General features: G+C 53.0%; 1 long non-coding RNA gene across 3 annotated transcripts; it reads left to right on the top strand.

Moving 5' to 3' along the window:
* Positions 1–237: 237 nt before the first annotated feature.
* On the top strand, positions 238–8,809 carry LOC106969713 (uncharacterized). 3 transcript variants are annotated; one of them, XR_008292163.1, is made up of 5 exons: positions 238–330; positions 1,117–1,611; positions 2,465–2,534; positions 2,647–2,757; positions 3,273–8,809. It is a non-coding gene; the product is annotated as an uncharacterized LOC106969713 (long non-coding RNA). The 3 variants fall into 3 exon arrangements; XR_008292161.1 differs by having other exon boundaries at positions 2,475–2,757; XR_008292162.1 differs by having other exon boundaries at positions 2,465–2,757.
* Positions 8,810–10,911: the final 2,102 nt, after the last annotated feature.

The raw sequence follows: 10,911 nt of genomic DNA, 5'->3' as shown, positions 1-10,911 counted from the left end.
GAGCTGGGGTTGGACACGAGGCCAGCCCTCTGCCCCCAGATCTCAGCTATCAGCCCCGACAAGTGACACGGGTGCTGGGAGGTGCCACCAGGAAACAGCCAGCAGTGGGGTCCAGAGGGCAATGACCACCTGCCTCAGAGGGGTATAGGCAAGCCTGAAGCCTTGCCTCTACCCTGCGTGATCTCTGTGACGTCCCAGCCCTTCTCTGTGAGGTCGAGGGGCCACACCTGCTAAGTCGCTAAGCCTCACATTCGCACACTGAGGCCCAGAAGCCTCAGGCCACACTCTTCCACTGCTGTCTAGGATATGAAGGGGGGTGTGTGTAGAGGTGTGTAAGAAAGAAGAAGGCCGGGTGGCGAAGTTGGTTAAGTGTCCAACTTCAGCTCAGGTCACAATCTCATGATTCATGGGTTTGAGCTCCGAGTCAGGCTCTGGGCCGACAGCGTGGAGCCTGCTTGGGATTCTCTCCCCCCACCCCCACCCAACCCTCTCTCTGCTCCTCCCTGACTCGCGCTTTCTCTCTCTCAAGATAAACACATTTTTTTTAGAAAAAGAGGAAGGCGGAAGGCCAAGCGTATGTTGCTCCCCAACAGCACTGCCCCGAGAAGAGAAGTTGACCAAATATTTGGCAAGACTAAATATTACGGTCTCTGGAAATAAGTGCTGTGAAAAGGAGGGAGAGAGGTATGCTCCAAGCTCTGCCATAGTCTGCGCCCGTTTACCCCCCTTCCCAAGCTCCCTCCCAACAAACATGCACTCATTCCAGGCTCAAATGCAAAGCTACTAAACGCTGCCGTGTGTCCCAAGTTTTTGACACACAGGTAAGTACACAAACAGTCTGGTCACTGCAGAATTCTGCCCCCTATTGTGAATTAATGAGTAATAGTCTTTGGACATCTAAGTGAGGCGCAAGGACCTCCCGGAATTCACAGCCAGAGAATCCCCAAGGCTTTAACGCCACCTCCTCCATGAAGCTGTCTCAGATTTCCCAGGTGGAGTAGGGCTGTCTCCTTAGGCCTTCTGGGGCCACTTGGTTTCGCCGCTCTATCAGCTGTCCTCGGGAGTCTGCCTTGCATTCGTTATCAAGAAACAACTGTGCTATGGGACAGGCTACAGGTGCGTAGATCAGTCTTGATCCTTGCAGTCCTGGAGCCTGGAGCCTGGTGGCAGAGAGAAAACGTGACTCTCTGTTTCAGTCACTCTGTGATTGGTGCTCTGAAGGAAAGCAGTCGAACAGGAGCTTGTTGAGGTGACCGGGATGGCCCGGAGGATGAGAAGAAGCCAGCCGTGTGCACGGTGGTGGGGAGACTGAGCTGGGCAGCGTTCCTGGGGCAGGAGCCCAATGGCCAGAGCGGCTGATGCGCAGTGAGGGGGGAGGGACGGCGCAATGATCAGGGAGGGAGAGGCCCACCTGCAGCGCCACCCCCCTGGCCCTCTGGCTCGCCCAGTGCCTTCTCTGTTGGCACGGCTCTGCCACCCCCGAGATTTATCGGGTATCCTTCTCCAGCTTGAGAGCACAAGATCTGGGTCCGAGTCATTTCCAGGTCCCCAACCTGGAACACGGGGTCCGGCCTTGAATCAGACCACAACTGACCAATGAACAGAGTTGGGGTAAGCCTCTGTCTTGGCAAGATGATAAATACGGGCATTATTTGCCAACCAGAGCAGGTGCGATTTCAGGCCCAGCCAGAACCCAGCAGATAAACCTGCCCGCCGCCTGTGCCTCCGTGGGTGGCATATTCCCCATTCCTCCCAAGAGCAGCTCTGCCTTCCCGCTTGCGCCCCAGGGTCCCCCTGCAGCCTCTGATCCAGTGAGAACGTGCCCTGAGTGTGGGCACCTTATTCGTGTTCGAAGGAGAAGCTTCCAGACCAGCTCATCCTTTCCTTGGCCCTGTTATGCCCAGAATTCGTGATCCCCAAAGACCACCAGGGAGCTGAGTCTGATGCAAAAGCAAAAAAGCCTTTATTCGAGCCAGTTCGAGCCCAATCCCCTACCTGCACCGACGCAGCGGTGAGATGCCGGGGAGAGAAAGCGAGTTTCAAAAGGACAAAGGTTTTATTGGGGGTCTAGGGGCAGTTGGTAAGGTAATGGCTGTGGCCTCAGCCGATTGGCTGGGAAAAGGTCGTGGCCTCAGCCGATTGGCTGGGGAAGGGTCGTGGCCTCGGCCGATTGGCTGGGGAAGGGTCGGAGTCCTGTGACGCAGGTCGCCCGGGGTGTTTTGATCGGGAAGTTTGAGCGGGTGAGCGGGAGGTTACTCAAGGGGAGGAGGCATGGTCTGAGGTTTCTGCGATTTTCCCAGAAAGGGGGCATGTCAGGGACATAGTCACTCAAGGTGGAGGACACAGAACAAGATGGAGTCGGCCGGCATAGGTCCGCCCTTTCAGCCCCATTTAGACCTTTCCACCCTGGCTCCTTGAAGACTGCCAACTGGCAGTGCCTCACCTCTTGCCTCTTCCCCGGCAGCTGCGTGGAGACACCTGCTTTCAGGAGACTGGTGGAGAAACGTCCCTGCCACGAGCATCCAGCCTTCGAGGTGTGCGGGGAAGTGTGTAATTGACGGGCAGCCCGACCGAGGCCCTCCTGCGGGACCAAATTGTAATCGGCTGCGGCGCTTGGTCACAACAGGGATTCCTTTTACATCCTAGTGCGGCCGCGAACCTGGCAAGCTGGTCCCCGCGGTTATTAAGAAGCCTCCTGACTTCAGCAGGTCGCCTTGGGTCAGTACAGCGGCATACATTCTGGCTGCTGGGCTCGGAGTGAGTATCAGGCTGAGATCAGGGCTCTCACGTCCTTGAGGAGTAGATGACCGAGTGCTTGGTCCCTCGTGTATGTGGGCAGGTGGGTGGGAGAAGCCGTCTCTCCTAAGGCAAGAGCAGGAGAGGGCGTGCGCTCCAAAATGTGAAAACGTGATACGGCTCCTTTCACGATGAATTATTCACATGCCAGGATGAATTAATAATCTGAGCTGTGAATTAATTTTATTGGGTTTCCAGAAAGGTGACCATTTCAGAGGCAGGAAGGAGGTGCTCCTGTGCTCCACCCCCCGGCCCCCAACCCAAATCATCAAGGGTGTCAGCGCACAGGCTCACCCAAAGCAAATCAGTCAGAAAGTGCCTTTTTTTTTTTCTGTGTTGGAAGGTGACTCATGGACTTTACCCACAATTCCTTTTTGACCTTAGTAAGAAATTACAATACCCCTAATTGCCCCCGAGTCTTCCCCTGTGGCCAGAGTAAAAATTTTCAAATTAAATGCCTTCTCTTCTTCCCTGAGGTTGGCGAAGACAACCTTGTAGACACAAATCCCTTTACACTTGGACATGGAGAAAAGAATCAAGATGGATGGCCCCAGCCCCCCCAGCCTGCTGCACACCTGCCTGCCCCCGCTCCCACGGCCTCGCCTCCTCCCTCCTGGCTGGTTCCTTGGCAAGTTCATTGCTGTGTTCACCAGAAAGCGATCAGTGGAGTCTTGCTTCTGGAGAAGTTAAATGCAGGCCGACAATTCCTCAGGGGTTCACGGGATGAAAGGCTGCAAAAGGGGGTTTGGAAGCGCTTCACAGAGGGACCCACGTCTACACATACGTCAAGAGAACTGTTGTTTGGGGAAAACAAGTTGTATTGGAGGCTTTGGGAATTGCAGAGAGGTTTCGCAAGAACTCAGAGGAGCAAATAAGAAATAAAAGACACAGCCAACGTTTATTGAGTGCGTGCTATGCGGTGGGCTTCATGTTGAGCCTTTTCAAGTCACTTTTTCATTGTATTCTCCGCACCTTAGCGGACTGTCTCCTGTCGTTAACCCGCAGAGGTCAGGTGATCCTCCTGAGGTCGCCGAATGAGTAGCAGAGCCAAGACTCAAACTCAGGCCTGCCAGGACCCGGAAGGCCATGACTTTCATCTGTGTGCATGTCACAGGGGACGGGAGAGAGGAAAGGAGCACAGGCACACACATCCATGGGGCAGCAGCGATAGCGACACAGGACGACAGAGCCAGGAGCTCTGGACTCCCATCCAAACCCCGTCACCGGCAACCTGGGACCCTGCAAATGCCTCTTTGCCGCTCTGGGCCTCAGTCTTCTCTCCGGTGAGATGTCAGGTTCGAAGGAGAAGCCCCCTCGGGCCCAAGTTTGTAATGCTCTCCTCTTCCTGGTCCACAGGTGAGAAGACTTCGGCTCCAGAACAGGGCCACTGGATGTCGTGGCCAATCTGGCCCAACCCGTCACAGGGACCTTGAAGCCCCTCTGCAACGTGCCCAGGGACTCCAGGCCCTGCTCGCAAGATGGAAACGGACGAGGCCCAAGGCTGCTTGCGCATACTTACCGAGTGAAAGTAATATCTTGAGCGTGACTTCCCTGAGTCTTCGCCACGGGCCCCCGGCTAGCAGCGGCCCAAGCTCCCCTTCGGTGCTGAATTTCCCTCACCGGTGCCGCCAGTGAGCCTTCCAACGGCCAGACACGTGACTCTCTCTGTCCGGGGGGGGGGGGGGGGGGGGCGGGGGGAATCCGGGAAGACTTGACTCCATTTGATGGAAAGCAACTTCCTTCTAGCAGTAGGAAGTTAGAGGAAGAGCAGAGCCGGGTAAGACAGACAGCAAGCAGTACGGGGGCCGGTAGGCCTGCTCAGCATTGCTGAGCACTTACCGGCTGTGTGTGGCTCCAGACAAAACCCCTTATGTCCACACATCTTGGTTTTCTTCTCTGGGTAAAGAGATGCAGACATTCGGCCCGTTGAGATCAAAGCGCCAGACGGGAAGGGGGTGTGTGTGCTCAGGGCTGCTTACTACTCCATTATCTCTGGAAGAATAACCGAGATAATGAGGTGACGGGACGGCAGGAGGGGAGGGGGGGTGAGCCCAGCGCTGCCTCTGACCACAGCGTGGAATGTGGCGCGGCCTCCCAAAAAGCCGCGTGTCAGTTCACCTGGAGGGGCTCCTGAGTCCACAGAGAAGCGTATACAACATGATCCAATGTTACAAAAGCAAGAGCAACGAGAAGGTATACTACTATACGATGACGCGGGCACCGAGGGAGGTGTGCGGGGGATGCACTTCAGATTACGAGCAGGAGTTGCTCGGAGTCTGGGGATGCATTGCAAGGTGAGGTCAAGAGGAGGGTAAAAAGCAGAGAGGTGGGGAGGGGAGATGATAAGCAAAAGGGGAAAAAAGCGAGTTAGGGTACCCGCAGCAAATGAGGACGTTGGCGGTGGCATTGGCATGCCAATGTATTGCGCAAAAAGTGGATAAAAGAACGTTCAGTGAAATGTGACTCCCCTAGAAAGAACGCCGATTAATTCCTGTCTCAGAGGGTGCTTCTGAGGCTCAGGTGACGTCATCGCGTGCCAGGATAAGAGAACCATCAGAAGTCGCATCTCAAGAGGAGCTCCGAGACTCGAATTCTGTTCCGCCAGCACCCGGGCCGGCGTTCTGCCTTTTTGCAGCCACCTCACTACGTCACCACGAACCAGCCGTAGTCCAGAGACTGACTTGTTGAACACGGAACGTTGATTATGGCTCATTCTCTCAGACTAAGAGCAGGAATCAAAACAGATGACAGTCCCCTCACTTTGGGTGGGAGAGGTTCACCCAGTCAAGCACGAGTGCTGTAATCATGATGTCAAAGCAGCAATCACGTTTCAGTTTAAAAATAACGGGAAATGCCCACTTGAACTAAGTATGTGAGGCGCGCGAGGCTAGCGGGTGGTACCAGTGGATGATATTTGACATTAACCCATGGCCGGACACGTGAACCCGTGTTCATGAGAGCCAGGAGACAGCTGGCTCCATGCAGGGGGATCACACCACGCGAAGCGTTTTGCATGCATTATCTCAACTAATACTGCCAGGAGCTCCACTTAAGTTCCTTACTTAGCAGATCCGGAAACCGGGGGTCAGTGAGGTGAGGCGACTTGCTCAAGGTTCCATGGCTGGGGTACGGGCAGGACCAGGATTAAAATCCGGGGCAGCTCGACTCCGGGACCCACACTTTTAATCCTACACTACCATAGTACGGCTCCGGGCTGGGAGATTTTTCAGGCTTTATTCATCTCGTGTGCTGTGTGTGTCCGCAGTGATCGAACACAGCTTTCCAAGCCACGAGTGGTGGCTTAATTACGGTGCACTCTTCATATTGTTGAAATGTGACATCCCTCAGCGTATTCATCTGCAATGGGAGATGACTCACAGGTGTAATTTGTGTGTCCTTTGGTGTGTTATTAACGTGTGCTCTCAACGGAGGTTTAATTTTGGAAGTGGCTTTCGAGATCATGGTGGAGGCTTGACAGATAAGTAGAACACCCCCCCTCGAAATGAGAAGCGCCCTGCTGTTCTCGCAAAGGTCACGGGTGACCCCCGAGACCCCAACCCGGTGGCCTGGTCTCAACCTGCTCCCTCCTCTGCTTTGCTGCACGTGGGACACTGTTTCTGTCCCCTCCCCGTTGCTATCGCTTCTTCTCCCACCGTGGGTCCGTGGTGGACAGCCGCTTGACGAGTTGAAAATAGGGACTAATACACCTTCTGAAGTTTTTTTCTTCAGGCTGAGCTTCTGTAATTCCTTGTGTCATTGGGATGCTGTCTGAGGATATTCAAAGTTGTCAGCTGCCCTCGTAAATCTTGGGGCTGAGAACTGAACACGAGACTCAGGCAAGATGTGACTAGGAAAGCCCTGGAGATCAGACTTTAACCTTCTCTGTCCCACACACTCTACTTCTGTTAATGCAACCCCAAAGAGCTTCTTGCCAGTAAGAGTGCTGATGCTGGCTGAGCGGCTGCCGAACAAAACTTCTCTCTTTTCTCCGGCTGCTCCCTGGACAGGGCTCTGTCACTCTACACTTACACAATAGAGGTACCTTAGCGCCACTGCAGAAGCTTCCTCTCCGCATTATGGTTTTTGTGCCTTGTGAGCTTTGTTGCATCCCCATGGCCCACTGAGAGCTTTTGGATTAGAATTCTCCCATCCACCTCATTTGTCATCCTCCACCCCCCCCCCCCCACCACCCGGTTCAGTGGCATCCACAGACTTGATAAGAAGCTTTCTATGCCTTCATTCAAGTATTCACAAAATTTGTTTTAACAGGAGAGAGCCAAGGACAAAGCCTTATCTCGGGCCCCTGGAGAGCTCCTTAAGTGACAAGCTGAACAGGAATGAATTAATCAGCAAGCTCTGGGCATGGTTCTTGAAGTGGTTACAAGTCCACCTTCCTCACTGTATTATTACCCTAGCTAGAGTTTTTCACGTTGCCCAAGAGGATAGCATAAAAACTTTATTATATGGTGTGCCCAATTGCACTGTCCTGATCTACCTAATGATTGCAAACACTCCCCCAAAAAAGGAAAGAAGGAAGGCGGGAAGGCAGGGAAGGAGGGATGGAGGGAGGGAGAGAGGAAAAAGAAATCAGATTGCTTTGCTAGGATTCATTTTAAAAGGGACATGCTGTTTGTTAGGAATCAACTTGAACTCCTAGACCGCCTTTCCTGACAACCATCCCTTTCGTTGCTACATTGTTTAGGAACAGCCTTGGCCTTGGGCCTTTAAGCCTTTCCTTCATGTTAGTTTTGAAAATGGTTGCTCATTTTCATTCATGCCTCCAATGTTTTCAGAGCCCTGCTCTCTGTCTGGCACCGGGCTAGCATTCAGGGCCCAAAGTGTGGGAAACCCACCGACCTGCATCAAGGCCCTCGGTGCCTTCACTTCGCCCAGATTTGACAACTCCTTCAATATCTCCGGCCACGGATGGGTGACCCCATGTTCAAGTACTCTTTTTGCCCAATGCCCAGAAGTCCGGAAGTAATTGAGAACTGTCAGGTGGGCTCTTCCTCTCTCCCCCGAACCCTGAGGTTTCCCCTTCAGGCCAAAGCACATGGTCTCTTAGCTGGAAAGACAAAGGTCTGTTCCCATCACCACAGCTGTGTTATCTTACTGGGTCTGGGGAACTTAATTTCTTCCTCATCCTTCGAGCTTGGGGTATGACTTTGAAAGTTCGTTTCCCCCCGATCTCAATCTGCTCTGGGCTGCGGCCCTTCAGACCCTAGAGCATCACGACTACTTGACTTCCAGCAACTGAGAACCAAAGGCAAACCAGCTTCACACAACAAGGAATGTATCAGCTCAAGCAGTTGAACGGTCTGAGGACAGGCGAGGCTTCGGGAATTGTCGCGATCAGGGGTTCAAGCAACATCATTAGCACCTCGTCAGTGTCTCTGTCTCTCTCACGGTGCCCGTGGCTTTGTTCTCAGAGGGCATCTTTGGCCTCTGAGAAGCTCGACTTTCTCATCACTGCTGCAGAATACAAAAAGAGAAGTATCCTTCTGGAGCATGTAATTAAAGGCCTGGGGTGAGCAGCGATTGGAGCCTGGGCTGTGTTCACACGCCCACCCTGACCAATCACCATCGCACGATAGTGCTGTGCTCAGACTGACCAGGAAAAGCCCTACGTTAGAGCTCGAGTTAGAGGCAGCTCCGCCTGACCCAGAAACTGAGCGCGGGCAGGTGTCCAGAGGAACGTGTGGGAATGTGGGTAAGGGGCTCCGTACCATTGGAAGAAAGGGAGACAAATGCTGAAATGTTAAAAAAAAAAAAAATGCCTGGAAGAGTTCCTCAATTGCTCGCAAGGTACTCGGCACAAAGAACCTGCTCGATAAACCTTGGTTGAATGACTTGAAAAACCCTGGCCTCACTTGTGTTCTTGCATGTCCGTCTTTCTCTGAGGTCCTCACCAGTGGGAGGTTGATGCTTGTGGTTGTCTACGTAGGAACTCTTCTCCCTTGGGGCACCTGGGTGGCTCAGTCGGTTAAGCGTCCGACTTCGGCTCACATCAGCATCTCACAGTTTGTGAGTTCGAGCCCCGCGTCGGGCCCTGTGCTGACAGCTTGGAGCCTGGAGCCTGCTTCAGATTCTGTGGCTTCTGCTCTCTCTGCCCCTCCCCTGCTTGTGTTCTGTCTCTATCTCTCTCTCAAAAATAAATAAAAATATTACAAAAAAAACCCCTATTCTCCCTTTTTCCCTCCTACATAAAACCTGATCTGGCTGAGGTCCCCGTGCCTCAGGGAGGACAATGTTTGAGGCAAAGGCTGATTGATCCAGGTAGTGGTTTTTCAGACTTCTCCATGTTCAGAAACACCCTGAGAGCTCCTTACAGCTCAGATTTCTGGCGAGTGTAGGCACTATGTCTTAAGAATCATGTTCTAGAAAGGTCACTCCAGAACGCAGGCTAGAGTTTGAGAAACCCTGTTCCAGAAAAAGAGAGAGAGAGAGAGAGAGAGAGAGAGAGAGAGAGGGGGAATAGATGACAGAAAAGCCCAGATTGCACGGTGTTGGTATATCTATCAAAGAAAAACAGCGAAAGCCCTCCCACATTTATATTTTTAAAAAAATTTTTAATGTTTATTTTTGAGGGAGAGAGACAGGCATGAGTGGGAGAGGGGCAGAGAGAGAGGGAGACACAGGCTCCAGGCTCCAAGCCGTCAGCACAGAGCCCGATGTGGGACCTGGACCCACGAACCGTGAAATCATGACCCGAGCCGAAGTCGGATGCTTAACCAACTGAGCCACCCAGGCACCCCTAGCCTCTATCCCACATTTATAAAATAAAATCCAGCCCTCCCTGTCTGGGCTTTCCTGGCCACAGCTTGTGTTCCAGCCCCAGCCCCACTCCCTGGCATGAATTTTCTCCCTAGCCATGTGGAACCATGATCTTTCATGGACTTACGCCTCTTCTAGAGCTCTCGCCCGCCTCATCCATCCACCCATTCTCCAAGGTAAGTCTGTCCTGTGAGGCCTGCCCCAACTCCCCTCCTCCCTCCTGGGAAGCCTTTAAATATGCAAACACCCATCATAGCACCACAGGTGTCTCCCTGCCCCGCACCGTTTCTGGAGGGCACACGCCAGTTTCCTCTCTCGATGGTCCCATACCCAGGACTAGGCTGGCCCATACCGAAGATTAGTTGAATGGATGAAGTTCCATGGGCAGAAAGAACATCTGTCATCTGTGTGCCCTTTACCTGACTGAGCACAGAAGGGCCTGTACAAACAATGGCTAAAGAGAAGCATCTGGATGGCGACTGCAAACCTAATGTGCCAGGAAGCACAGAGCCAGGAACCCCAATGTAAGCACCAGACAAAATAATGTTTGGTCCTAGCTCTGTCCGGTGGCCGGTTGTGTGACCCAGGCTTGCTCAGCCTCCCTGTCCTCATCTGTAAAATGGGAGTATTGATAGCATCAAAATTATTTTTTTAAGAGACTATGAGTTTAGGCACCTCGTGTACTAAGTATCTGCTTGCTCCTTAGTAAGGTTCCGTAAATGCCAACCTTTAATATTATTTTCTGACCATCATTCAAATGTTGCAACCGAACAGGTGCACCTGCTTGGTCAATTGGGGTTTTTCAGCGGCCTTGGTTTTCGGAGGGAATCCCGCACAGGATCATAAGGGGCTCGTATAACCCGGTCCAAGGTTATCGAAGCTGTCTGACAACAGCCAGGAGGACCCGAATTCACCAAGAAATCATCACGTGAGCCCAGACTTGTGCTAGGACGATCTCTGTGTGTGCTGGGGACAAGAGGCAACAATTCACCGGAAATGAAGACACAGTTTTTTGGAAGCATCTTCCCCACTTACCTGCCTGTGTGGCAAACTCTTCATCTCCCAAATGTGATCCAGGCGGTCTTTGTCCGGAAGCCATCGTTGTGCCTTAAAGGGCCACTCGGCTTCGATGTCACCTCTCTCTCTTGTTCTTCCCCCTCTTTTAGCCCTGCTCCTGATGCGCGATGCTCAGTGGTTGGCGCATCTGTCTGTAGCAAGAGCCCGGACGCTTTTTGAGCCTAGCCCAGTGCATGGTGCAAAGCGGAAAGGGGAGGCAAGGTTGGTGGTCTCCCTCCTTCTCCGGGGAGCTTTCAGTCTCTTTGAGGGAGCCTCGCTGACCCA

The sequence above is a fragment of the Acinonyx jubatus genome, chromosome D2 (genome assembly GCF_027475565.1).
Source record: "Acinonyx jubatus isolate Ajub_Pintada_27869175 chromosome D2, VMU_Ajub_asm_v1.0, whole genome shotgun sequence".
NCBI classification, from domain to species: Eukaryota; Metazoa; Chordata; class Mammalia; order Carnivora; family Felidae; genus Acinonyx; species Acinonyx jubatus.
Note: the sequence above shows the minus strand (reverse complement) of the source record. Positions and strands in the feature narration are given on the sequence as shown.